This window comes from Emys orbicularis, chromosome 22 (genome assembly GCF_028017835.1).
Source record: "Emys orbicularis isolate rEmyOrb1 chromosome 22, rEmyOrb1.hap1, whole genome shotgun sequence".
Taxonomy (NCBI): Eukaryota; Metazoa; Chordata; order Testudines; family Emydidae; genus Emys; species Emys orbicularis.
Window position 1 is genome coordinate 15437564 of NC_088704.1, and position 12369 is coordinate 15449932.

Consider the following 12369-nt stretch of genomic DNA (forward strand, 5'->3'; position numbering starts at 1 on the left):
AAATAAAGAATGCGGAGCTGATGTATTGATCACCACTAACTGCGAGGGGCACATTTTCACAGCAGTGGGCAGGGACTTACCGTACAACTCTCCTTGACTTTAAGGGTAGTCGTGCAATCACATTCCCACACCCTATACCATTGTCACTCCTCCAGTCTTGTACATTTTCAGAGAAGTTAAGATTGCCAGGCTCCCAAATGAACGTAGCCGTATGCTTGTTATTGTGGCATGTGTAATCCTGTCTTATAGATGAAATGTTTTTGTTTAAATAATCCTTCATTGCCTTCCTTAATAAAAATCACATTCTGGGCACTTACTGTGGGCCAGCTCCTCAGGTGCTGTAAATCAACGTAGTTCCACTAACATCCAGAAAGCTACGCTATTTAAACTTGGCCGTACAAGCCTAAGAATGAATAAACCTGGGTGACCTGTGCCCGTGGGGATAGATCATGTACCCCAATCCCTCCCAATGGAACTAGGCTGTTAGGGAAGCCATGAGGGTGGAGACCAGAGCTGGTGTGGAGGCACAGCACCTCCATCATGTTGCTGGCCATGGCTTCTCACAGATTGCTGGGGATCTGCCAGGGTTTGGAGTGAGGCTCTGCACACAACAGTATGGGGGAAATCTGTAGGAAGGGATCTTGGTGGAGATTTCCTCCCACAGGGCCACTCCAAGGTGTTTTAAGGTGGGAGTGGGCAGGGAGAGGACAATTGGGCCACGGTGTTTTGAGCGCCCTCTACTTGTAACTGTAATTATACCTTATCTTAGAACAGGTATTTACCTATTGGATTATGCTACACAGAAACATAACAGGCAAAGGCTGTGTTTGTGTTTGGAGAGCAGGGGTGCACTGGCAAGGCAGAAGTGGGAAACTTGCACTGTAGCTGACAGCTGTTATTCCTAGTGAGAGTCTGGTGTCAGAGTGAAAAGGTTCATTACAATCAGAGAAGAAGATGGTGTGTTCTCTTTCCTCCCTCTCAGGCCTTTAAATCTCTCCTTCATGGGATCAGATAACAGTTATCACTTTGGGTACCAAGTACCAGACTGGAATGTTTGGCAGGAGACAGACATGTGTTTTGGCTGCAGTATGCCTTATGGAGTAATATTTTGCTGCCCACATGTTTTCAGACATTAACCCCGGAGTCAAGAAAACTCAGATTTGTTGGATTTCACATTGAGGGTGGGTTCTGTCATCTGGATCACCATCTATCAGAAGCAAAGTAGTTCAGGAAACTCATACTCACTTGTCATCCCATCTAAATTTGGTCCTCAGAGAGGAAAAACCCCACTGAGCCATCCCATGTCCTCAGACCAGGGCTGCCGGGGGGGGGGGGGGGACGGCAAGTGGGGCAATTTGCCCCAGGCCCCGGGCCCCACAGGGGCCCCCACGAGAATATAGTATTCTATAGTATTGCAACTTTTTTTTATGGAAGGGGCCCCCGAAATTGCTTTGCCCCGGGCCCCCTGAATCCTCTGGGCAGCCCTGCCTCAGACTCCTTTTAGAGTCCATCAGAGATATTTACAGTCTTAATAAATGTACAGTATTCACAGTATCACCAGATAAGCTTCAGTTTTCACTTAGATTTAGCTGGTTAATGAGAAAAAGGGGACATATCTGAAATTCTGTCCAAGACTGATCAGAAACCATCTAAGCTTGAAACACTTACAATTAAGTCTGTTCCGGTATAGGTGTATGGAGCCCTTTCCCCCTCCCTAGCTTTCCACCACAGGACAAAGCAATAGTTTTGGCTCCCTGACCTCTCTAAGCACAAGGATGGGATGGGTGACAAACTAGCATTGGCATCAATGTTCAGTGCCCCAGAGTGTGCGTCTCTGGGCAGGATGGGGAGTGAGGGAGGGGTTCATCAGGGAGCTCCCGTATAAAGACACCATGGTAGAGCACGCTACATCACTGATGATGAGTCCATACTTTGCAATGCCCCACAAATATAATGCCTTCAACCACTGCCACTTGGGTGGTGCTCCATCTGACCCTGGTCAAGCAATATGTCAGTGCATGATATCTTGCTTAGGTCAGTGATGAGTTTGGTGGGCATCCATCGTCCACGTATCTCAGTTCAGAATGCTAATTCTAGTTGGTGCACTTCACAAAGCCACTGTGCTGCACGGTTCAGTACAATTGGCAGGGCACTTCTCAGGAGAGGCCCAGACCTGGACTAGTAGTGGTGTTGATGGGCAGGACTGAGATACATAGGCACCTCTGCATGGAAAAAGGTTTACAGGGTGCATGCCTGCATCATAGTACCCAGCTCCAGCCCTGATACTACTTGTTTCACTTTTATGAAAAGTAAATTAACTCAAAAATATAATGACTGAAATGATATATTTCTTTACAGTCTTTTGATTGCTTAATCTGGAAGGGTCTTGGCCAAGATGATAGTTAATTACTCACTAGCAAATGGAAAATGTGACTAGTGCAATATTAACCTTCAGCTGGCTCCAACGTGAAGTTTGGCAAATATAGTTAACTTTTTATCGGTTTTACTCAGAGTTGTTCATTGTGTAGCTTAAAAAAAAAAAAAAGATCTGGGATGGTGAGCAATTCCAGGAATTCCACAAGAACATCCCCCAGCAGACAGGCTGAGTTTTAGGTACTTTTTACTTGTATGAGGGTTTTTTCTTTGCCTGTTGTGCCTATAAAAATGCTGTTGCTTCTTCTTTGGACACCAGTGTCAACTCTCTGCCAAGCATGGCAGGTGGCCAGCCAAGGCCTCACAGGTCAGCTTCCCAGTGAAGGAGAAATCAGTGACGTGGAGTCCTGGGATATTCTAAATATAACTTGTTTTATTTACATATATACACCACTCCTTGATCAGAGGCGGGTCAGACACATGCAGGCAAGCTCTCCTTGCAGGAATCTAAGACCAAGACTAGCAGCCACTTCCCAAGGAGCAACCCTTCCTCAAGAACTGCTTCTAATCAAAGATCAAGGCTGAGAACAAACTGTCCTGCTGCTCACATGGTTCCCTCTCCAGGCGCTGTTGCCGCTACACAAAACCTTGCATAACAAAAACTAACAATGCAGCATGTCCCCCCAAGGCTGAACATTGGCTCAGACACTAAGAAAAAGAACTTGGAAGACTGTGTGTAACAGAGCCACCTGGTGACATCTGCCATAACAGATATTAACATTAAAGCAGGGTCAAATCCTAAAATCCTTACCGTGATTTTACTCAGGTGATTTCCTCAACTCTCACCCATTATATATCCCCCTCATTCCTGAGCAAGCTTGCCTCCAACTCCACCTAAAAGCTGCTAATATGATGGGCCCCTCCGAATCAGGCTTCATGCCAGGGCATGGAACAGAGATGGCACTGGGAACACTGATGGATGATTTCCATCATTTCTTTCAGGTCACACCCAAGAAAGTTGCGCTAAGCACCTCCAAGTCCAGGGATCCTTCACTCCCCCATCCCGTTCAATAATCCATGTGAAGCCACTAAAGGAGTCTGTGAAACAATATGGACTAAAATGCCAGCAAAACGCTCCCTATGCTCCACATAACCGTCTCACCAAACCATGTCCTTTGTCTCCTTCACTCGCTGCAGACGTCATGCCATCTTCCATGTCACCAACGTGCTTGAGACAGCCATCCAGGTAAAGTATCTCAAGTGCTCTTCTATGCCTCCTTCAGAAAATACTGAAGAGCTCACCATTTCTGCGAAACATGTTGGATGTCATGATCTTTCAGCAGTCTAGGTTTCTATCTTATTGTACCATAGGTTATTGAACCTTTAAACTTGATTCTCTTTAGGACAAGGACTCTGTCACTTGTTTGACACATTTTGCCTACTGTATATTGCCATTTTAGCTGATGGCACTATATAAATTAGTAATGATAATAATGATAACTGAATTTGCCCAGGGCTATCCCAAACCCACTTTGCAACATACTGCTTTCTGATCCCACATTTGCTTGCTTCTTAAAATACATTAAATTAGGACTAGTGTTGGAGCGCCCTCTGCCATTGTGTGCCACTGCATGCCGGCCTAAGAGCACAGGCATATTGGCATCTGTTGGGCCCTCCTGAGTGGTGCTTCTGATTAACAAAGCAATTGTGGAGCCGATTAATACACTTTGGCAGGCCCCCTTCTTCCCTCCCAACTATAGCTAAATGGGCAGAGAGGAGATACTATGTCCCTTCTAAAGGTTTTGTACACCCCTGCTCTCACTCGCCCCAAGCTTTTTGGTGGTGGCAACAGCTAATGAGCGGGAGAGGTAGGGGCACTGAGCATTGACAACGAGGGGTAAAGAATCAAAGAGGCTGGCCTTTTTTTGGTCATAACCTGTATTTGACAGGAGGTCTACAGCTTGGAATTGCTAACCAGCAAGGTCTCCTAAGTCGCTATGACTTCGCCCTATGGGAAAATATCATGAAGTTTAAAGACAGGTTACTAGAGGACTCCAGACAGGAGTTCACTCCGATAGTAGAGGAAGACAAGCTGGTGGCAAGGACAGCTCTCCAGGACAGCTTGGGTGCGGTGGACTCAGCAGATCCATCCATGGTGTCTGCAGCCACGAACACTGCCTCGGAGATATGGCAGTCATACAGTCTTCCTCCTGAATACAGAAGACCATCCAGGACTTGCCCTTTGAGGTTCCCTCCCTCTTTTTGAAAAGACAGATGATAGGCTGCATAGACTAGAGATTCCAGGGCAACACTGAAGTTGCTTGGAATCTACACACCAGTGACAAAGAGGAAGCAATTTCAGCTCACAGATCTCAGCCCCATGACCTGCTGAGAAAAAGGGGTGGGAATTACAGGACGCAACCTCCACCTCTCTCATCATCTGTGACAGCAGGTTCCTCTCAACCAGCGGCCCAGTAGAAACATGCATTTTGAAGGGTTTGTCGAGGGCAGGACACCAGTACTTACAGACCAATCTGTTCCTACCCATATCTTTGCCAATCATCTATCCCACTTCCTTCATGCTTGGACTCACATCACATCGGATTGCTGGGTCCTTAGCACACTGGATCTGGGATATTCCCTTCCCACTTCCTTTCCTCTACCTCTTCAGGGACCATTCTTATGAGACCGTTCCTCAGTGGGAAGTTCCTCTGTTCCTCAGGGAAAGGGTTTTTATTCCCATTATTTCCTTATTCCCAAAGCAAAAGGTGGTCTCAGACCTATTGTAGATCTAAGAGAGTTAAACAAGTATCTGAAGAAAATAAAGTTCAGCCTGGTTATCCGAGCTGCCACTATTCTTTCCCTGGAACAAGGTGACTGGTACGCAGCCCTTGACTTAAAGGACACCCACTTCCATATAGTGATCTATCCAGACCACTGGAAGTTTCTCACATTTGTAAAGAATGGAACCAACTACCAATTCATAGTACTTCCTTTTGGCCTATCAGCAGCCCCTCATGTTTTCACAAAGTGCCTGGCTCCAGTAGCTGCCTATCTGAGGCAATTGGGGATTCATGTGTTCCCCTACCTGGATGACGGGCTGGTGAGAGGCCGGTCCAAGTCTCAAGTACTGTACAGTGTCACCGTCATCCAGTCTACTTTCAGTGCACTGGGGCTGTTACTCAGTCAGGACAAATCAATTCTAAAAGCCTGTGCAAAGAATAGAGTTTATAAACCACAGTGTTTCTGTCCCAGTCAAGTTTCCAAACGCTCTGAGACTTGGTCTTGGCTCTAAAAGCATATCCCATTACTGCAGTGCACACTTACCTCAGACTTCTGGAGCACATGCCAGCATGTACCTACGTAGTACAACATAGCAGACTGTGCCTCAAAAGGCTTGAGAGATGGCTAGTGCCAGTGTACGTCCCCTCGCTGGACTGGCAGACCAACCCTTGGAATGTTTGTGTGGGAGTTCCCTTCGTTTCTCCACACCCAGTTCTCATGCTGGTCATGGATGCTGTGACCGGTTGGATCACCGAAACCCCCTTGGGGCTGCCAACTGATGTGTCAAGACTACTTCTGCCCCTGCTTTCCCTGCCAGCTTGGGACTCCAGCACCCTGTCTTGTTGAGCCAGACACGCCAGGCTGCTCCAACACAGGCCCAGGGTCTGACCACATGCCCCAAAGCTGCAGACTTAACTGAAAGCAACTTAAGAAGTGTTCCTGTCTTTAACACTCAGATGCCCAACTCCCAATGGGGTCCAAACCCCAAATACATCCGTTTTATCCTGTATAAAGCGTATACAGATATATATACAGGAAGACTTACATGTAAAACAGAGCCATCTACAGTCAATTGTTCTAGCTGATGGGAGCCATCAAGATTCCAAACCACCATTAATGGCCCACACTTTGCATAATTACAATAGGCCCTCAGAGTTATATTTCATATTTCTAGTTTCAGATACAAGAGTGATATATTTATACAAAAAGGATGACCACACTCAGTAGATTATAAGCTTTGTAATGATACCTTACAAGAGACCTTTTGCATGAAGCATATTTTAGTTACATTATATTCACAAAAATAACAGGAGTACTTGTGGCACCTTAGAGACTAACAAATTTATTAGAGCATAAGCTTTCGTGGGCTACAACCCACTTCTTCGGATGCATATAGAGTTCACTCTATATGCATCCGAAGATGAACTCTATATGCATCCGAAGAAGTGGGTTGTAGCCCACGAAAGCTTATGCTCTAATAAATTTGTTAGTCTCTAAGGTGCCACAAGTACTCCTGTTATTTTTGCGGATACAGACTAACACGGCTGCTACTCTGAAACCTGTCATTATATTCACACTCATCAGCATACTTTCATAAAATCATATAGAGTGCAACGTCACAGATGCCTCATCCTTGGGCTGGGGAGCACACACTGGAATCTTGCAAACTCTAGGGCTGTGGTCCTCACAGGATCTGAGGACTCATATAAACGTCAGCGAGCTACATTCTATCTGTCTAGCCAGTTTGGCCTTCCATTCACATGTTGTGGGGGGAAAATCTGCTAGTGTTAATGGACAACACAGCAACTATGTTCTATGTAAACAGACAGGGAGGGGTATGTTCATCCTAACTATGCCTGGAGGCAATTCTACTTTGGGAGCTCTGCATAACCAACTCCATTCACCTCAAAGCTGATTACCTCCCAGGAAAGCAGAGCACATTGGCAGATCTTTCTCCATTCACTGTTTGTACATCAAGACAGGGCCAGGTCCATCTTTCAGCGTGAGATCAAGCAACCCGCAAGCCTCTGACCTTCAGGAGTGTAGTCGAGCACCTTAACCACTTCACCACCACCACACCTCAGTATGTCTGCATTATGCAGTGGGATTATTTCTTTATTTTATTTTTAAAGTGACCCCTTGCTTAGGGTCCTTTCAACATTATTAAAACATAAGAAAACCGGATTAAAAAATCTAACTTTTAAAAAGAGAAATGAGTCAGGGAAGCAAACTCCAGACTGGGCTCCTCGTTCTGCTCTTTAGGGAACAGAGTTACCTTGGATTTACAACCACACAACAGAGAGAAGACTTTGGCCTGAAGAATTCAACTCAACATTCATTGTGGGGTAATCTATTATTATTTTTAACTTGCACCCCTGATATTTGGAAGCACAGATTCAGTGACTTGGGGGGATTAAATTGACTGTACCCTTAAAGGTAACAGGAATCAATCCTTTAATCTGCTGTTACGGTGATAATAACGTACTTTGGGTTGCTCCTTAAAGTGCTTAAGATAAAATTAAAGCATGAACATTTTTAACACTTAATTTAAGTTTCCCTTTTAGTGACATCATTGACAGTGTGACTGACATCAGATGGGATAGTTCTGCCTTTTGTTTCTCCTGCTGTGATTTACTCAGAACAACAAAGTAAAGTGAATGACAAGCTAATCTACAGTTGGGTGCTGCAGGATACTATTTTATTCTATTAATCATTTAAAGCATGACTGACTGTGTCCGAGAAGAATGGAAGACACCATCATTTTTTTTTAAATGTGCAAATTCATATCAAATGTGAATATTTGCTGTAGTATTTTGATCAGCATTTCTGAGAGTCACTGGTATATTCCTTGTGGCTGGAAGACTATTCAGATCATGCTGTCTATAACAAATACCAGTCCTTTAGCTAGAGTAACTGGCTAAGCAGAAATGGGGTTATTTCTTAAAACAAAATGTAGGATGGGATGTTCAAAGCATCCTAACAGATTTAGGTGCCCATTTCAATTGGATTTGGGTGCCTAACTGCCTTAGGCTCCAATGAAAATCCCACCCATAATGCCCCAGGGCTATCCTCTCCATACTCCTGACCAGGACTTTGGAACATCCAAAGAAGAGACACCTGCAGAGGAGCCATGCTTGGCCTTATATTGAGCCCAGTGCATGCTGGGTCAGGATTCTGGGAGATTAGCCAGCATTGCAAGGATGCCCATACAGAACAGACAGGATCAATAAAGCACATAATAAAGCTCATGATTGAGTATCAGCCCCTTGATTTAAGGGGCTCCCAGTCAACTGGGGCATAGCACAAGACATGAAAAAGAAATAAGATTTTCCTTTGTTAACTCTAGAATGCAAGAAACAAGGGCTCCTTCTCTTGCACAGATTATGTAAACCCAGTGTGTATGCTACAGTGCTCTAGCATTTGGGTCTAACCACATACAAACATTCATAAGGGGAAAATTATCTTATTTCAATTGAATTACAAGACAAATGGCATGCAAAGCAATTAAAAATAGAATTGCAATGCTTTGAATGGTCTTCCAGCAGAACCCTCTCTACTAATCAACTAAGCTACATGCTTGTTTTGGTTTTACGTAGGTTTATTTGTTCTAATCACTAAAGGTTTAAATTAGGTGGCGTGAAATCATTAGAATACACCCAACACAATTTAATCTAATTTGAGAACACCTGCCTTCTCAAATAGCTTTCACGTAGTTTTGAAATGCCAACATCATCTGGGTACTCAACCTACTTCTAATGGCAAAAGAGAAAACAGGTGCTTCAGTCTTTTAAGTAACCAATGGGACATGATTGTGTGTTGCTGAGCAACAGTTGTGTCATGGATTGTTCATTCATTGCACTAAAGTCAAAATCATCCCAGATAATTCATTTGGCACTGGATTATTTCTTTAATTGGAAGGTAGAAAATGCGTGACTTGAAAATAATCCTTAACCACCAGACACTTTTGCTGTTTCAAGACAGTCATTGTGTGTTAAACTGGTGTAACCTTTCCCACTCTCACATGGGCTCTGTGTGTGCACACAGCTGGGTCAAAGGGGATAGAATTTTGCCTAAGGAAGAAAGATACCCAATTTCTTTTGAAATTAAATAGGATTTAGTTTCCTAGCTCCCTTAACTTTTTGAAAATCCCACCCTTAATCCCTGGAGTTACACTGGAATTTTAGGAGTTTTAGGGTTAACATTTCAAAAGCATGTCTATATGGTGTCTATATGGTGTGGCAATGCGCACGATGGGGTGTGGTTTCTAATGCGCACAAATGTGTTGTGCACTAATTGGTCCATGTAGACCCTGCTGGTGCACACTTAAAGTTCCCTAGCATGCTTTAAAGTGCACAAGGGAACACTTAGTTCCATTGGCTTAAACCAGTGTTTTACAGGATGCAGCTTGGAGGTTCCTTGCGTTACTGCTAAGTAAAAAGAAGGCCAAGGTGGCTCTTAGGGGCTACACCAGCAAGGTCTACATAGATCAATTACTGCATAACACATTAGTGTGCTTTAGAAGTCACACCCCCATAGTGTACATTGCTTCACCGTGTAAACATGTCCTAAGTAATTTAGGAGCCTAAATACCATTGACTTTCAGTGAAATTTAGGCTCCTAAGTGCTTACGGTACTTTTAAAAATAGAACTTAGGCTACTAAGTAGAGCTGGGTGAATAATTGATTTTTCAGTTTGGTGGCCGAACTGAAAAATCGGGGGGGGGGGGGGCGAGAAACAAATGACAATTTCTCAGGTTTTTTTCACTGAAACGAAACCCCCCCAAAAATCCATTTTGGGTGTATTTTACCCTTTTTATTTTGTTTTTGTTTTTTTCAGTTAAATCTAGCTAAATTCCAAAACAAAAGGTTGTTTCAAGACAAAAAGTCAAAACGTTTCATTTTGAAAATGTCAAAACAAAATGTTTTGACTTGTTCAGACTTTTTTTTCCCGTCCATTTTTTTTTCCGGATTAAACTGTTCACCGAATTAGACCCAACAGTTTCAGTGAATCCAAACTTCATTTTTATTCACCTTTTTTTTTTTTTTGCCTAGCTCTACTCCTGAGTTGCTTAAATGCTTTTGCAATGCTTACCAAGTTTGTGGGATGAATTTGGTCCATTGTGTCCTTTGTGTAGGAGCTGCCTGCCTGTAACATTATCAACTCACTGATCCAAACAGCTACTCTGGGAGAAAAAGGAATTTCTGTGTTTTCAGAAAATAGGAGGTAAGAGCTCAGGGAAAGAGGCCATAAAACAAATTAGCATGGATCCTCTAGGCATTAGCTCAAAACATTTCATTCCTTAGAGATGAGGTACCTTCGGGGAAACAGGAGCAGCAAAACAAATTATAAATGGAAGTCAGAAGATGCAAATGATGAAATAAAAGAACAGAAACTGCAGGAAAGTGAATGGTGTCTGAGAGTTGCTTTTGGGCTGAAAAGGCCTATGCAGTTTCTCCTGCTTTTCTTACTAAAAAAGGATTCTGATATTGTTACTTAACCTGTTAGTCATTAAAAATACCCATAAGCAGGAAGTGCTGGTTTAATGAGTTAACTGCAGAGTTTTCTGGAGCCCATCCAAATTATCCACTGCTTTGTGGAGACCCCATCCTTGAAAAATGCACCTTGAATTAATATCTGAAATCAACAAACTGTTGTAACTAATCCAGAAATAGAAATAATTTATTTTCAAAGGTATCTTGACCTTCACAGTGCTTGCTGTGTTCTATTAATCTCTTGCCACTTTCTGCTATGTGTGTTATCACATCAGGCTGATTGTGCTGCGTCACACAATACAAACAATGCTTTGCAAGTCAAAATTGAATGGCAGTTACAGGTGGGCCCAGTCCTGCCCTGGTCAGTGCTATGAGTCTGATTCTGCACCATTGAATTCAGGGGGCAATTAAGCCATGAGAGTGACCAGGAGCACTGACCAATGCATCCTCTACTCCACAAGTCCTGCAGGATTCTTTGGGATGGGCTACAGGGATGCATAGTGGGACACATTTTTTAAGAAGGAACTGAGTGTATCCCTGGCATAGATAGTGCATAGGGCAGAATGCAAGTAAGGGGGCAATGGGGCTGGCCCCCTGACTTCTACAGATTGGTACTGAGGTGGGGGAACCAATTAGGTTACATAGCGTTTCCTTGAAGGCTACATTGAAATCCATCCACGTTGTTGCATTGAATGGGTCAGAGGGAATTGTTCCCCTACCCACTAAAACACCCATGCAGCACAGAGTAGGATCCTGCCCTGTAGTTGGATATTTCCTATGTGGTCAATGAATAGCTGTTTCTAATTCTGCCAACTGGCTGGTGGGAGCAGAATGGGGCTCCTTGTGACGAGTGTTGTGCACATGACTGAGAGTTTACTCAGCCCCAAATTTTGGACGACTAAGCAGTTGCTCAGGCCTTTTGGATGTTGGTTGGAGCAATGTTTACATCTGTGTTTCAACCAGCCTAAAAATGTGAGTTCATGATTGGAGCACAGGCTCATGCCATATAAATGTACCCTCACAGGGTGTGAGAAAGAAAGAAAGAAAGAAAGAAAGAAAGAAAGAAGCTTGTTTAGCTGCTACATCTTATATCTGAGAGGCAGAAACCAGAGAGAACAGTACTGACTCCCTTGGGGCATAGCTGTCCTCATCTCAGACTAGTGGAGGGAAAAGGCGTTAACTCAGAGCCCAATTAGGAGGCCTCCTTTGAGACAGTTGCGTTGCAACAGGTGACGTGACTCCAAAAAACAATCAAAAAGAGAATAGGAAAATACCAGACACACACCCTCTGGGTGTACCAGCGAGAAAATTTGGGGGGGGGGGGGGGACTGATTAGCTTCCCTCGTCATGGGAAGATACATCTGCTGACAGCTATACAGAAATCATGTTAGACAAGTGTCTACTGGTTTCTACCTAACTGCAACTCCTTGCCATTTTGATTTATTGGCTGTGCCCTCCCATGTCTCCCCACCTCTTTAAAAAAAAAAAGACTCTTATTTTGAAGTATTGAAATGAGTAGGGTCAGTTCATCCCTGGTAGATCTATTGTCTTCAGTATATTTGCTCCAGCAATGAATTTCAGACAGTGAACCTAATTCTGCACTGAGACACCATGAAAACTACTGACCACACCAGGTTGCACAGAATATAAATCAAAACTGAATTTGGTCCCATTTGCTTAAGGAGTTGCTTATTTTCATATCAACTGTTCAGGCTCTGCA